The sequence below is a fragment of the Microtus ochrogaster genome, chromosome 10 (genome assembly GCF_000317375.1).
Source record: "Microtus ochrogaster isolate Prairie Vole_2 chromosome 10, MicOch1.0, whole genome shotgun sequence".
Lineage (NCBI taxonomy): Eukaryota > Metazoa > Chordata > Mammalia > Rodentia > Cricetidae > Microtus > Microtus ochrogaster.
Genome location: NC_022016.1, coordinates 58,525,092 through 58,526,693, shown reverse-complemented (window position 1 = coordinate 58,526,693; position 1,602 = coordinate 58,525,092). Strand labels below are relative to the sequence as shown.

General features: G+C 42.2%; 1 protein-coding gene across 2 annotated transcripts in view; it reads left to right on the top strand.

Moving 5' to 3' along the window:
- Positions 1-1,602, top strand: part of Oscp1 (organic solute carrier partner 1) — a 32,759-nt gene that overhangs the window by 22,018 nt on the left and 9,139 nt on the right. The window lies entirely within an intron of this gene.

Genomic DNA, 1,602 nt, shown 5'->3' with positions numbered 1-1,602 from the left:
TGCGCCACCACCGCCCGGCAAATTTTGTGTTTTCAAAATAGTCTTGATAGATTTTAAATTTGTTAGCAAAACCAACTACATCGAGAAAACATAGTTCTGCACTCTTGCATTTTTAACCAAAGCAAATACAAAACTGCATATCCAACACCAAGCTTTCTATATCATGGAACCACATGAGGCATCGTGAATGCGGCCACAGTCCTGGCCTGTGCACAGGGACCTTGACAGAGACTGCACTAGGACCAGTTCCATATAGGCTCCTCAAGGGTTAGTTATGACTGCCACAGCCCCACAATTCCCTTCAGTTCTCTGGAGACACTCCAGAGCTGCTCAGGAAGGCCTTGCTCCTCCACCATCCCTCTGACCTATGACCTCATGTTCTTGCCTTCTTCCATCAGGACTCTCCTGCTCTTCCCATTGTCTGCGTTATTGAAAGCATCACCCTATCTTAACTCTCCAGCAATATTCCCTTCCCTTCTGTAGACAGAAGTTTCTGACCCACCCGATCCTGCAGCCATTCACTACCAAAGAAATACATTATAAAAAGAAAAGAAAAGAAACATACCTCCGAACTTGTAGGGTCAGGGAAGGTGACTCTACCAGATGGGGCTTGTTCCTTCCTAAAGTTGAGCCAACTGAGGTGAAAGATGGTCAAACCAGCCATGGCCCTGGTGCTAGACTGGTGCACGCTGAGCCCTTGACTCTGTGCCAATCACTGCTCTCAAATCCTAGCTCCTTTGCCTGGAAGTGGAAATGACAGTATGTAATTTAGAGTTTGCTGGAAGAACCCAGTGAAGGGACAGATGTAATGACATGTTACATGTGTGCGCTTGTATGTGAATGGTATAGACCACTTCTACAAAGGATATGTAAGAAACTCGTCATGGTTCTGCCTCCTGGAGTGAGGATCTGCGGCGGACAAGCAGAACAGAGGGGCACAGACCCTCCTGTACCTTTGGGACCTCATACTTACACACAAATGAAAACCAAAATCAAGGAAAGGACTAGAGTGTGGTTTACGCCGGAATATGTTTCTCTTCCAGGGGACAGATGATAAATAGATTTCAGCTCTAATGCCAATTTTATTTTTAACCCTCATGAATAATTTCATTGTATTAGCTAGGGATGGAGCAAAAAAACATGAATATAAACTAAGATCTCTAATGTTTGTGGGTGAAAATATAAAAATATGAAAGTGCAAGCAAGATTTTTTTAAAATATTTATTTATTTATTATGTATACAATATTCTGTTCGTGTGTATGTCTGCAGGCCAAAAGAGGGCACCAGACCTCATTACAGATGGCTGTGAGCCACCATGTGGTTGCTAAGAATTGAACTCAGAACCTTTGGAAGAGCAGGCAATGCTCTTAACCACTGAGCCATCTCTCCAGCCCCTGCAAGCAAGATTAAGTTTTGCACAGATTTGACATCAATTTGAACATACTGAAAATTCTACTTCATAGTGTTTCCAGGACCATGCATTTTTAGGCATATTTTATGGATTGCAGTAATATAAACAGCCATATTGATTTCTCAGTTGTGAGGAATGAAATTTTCATTGTAATGAAAAGACATGCCTAATAATAATTCTACAGTGAACT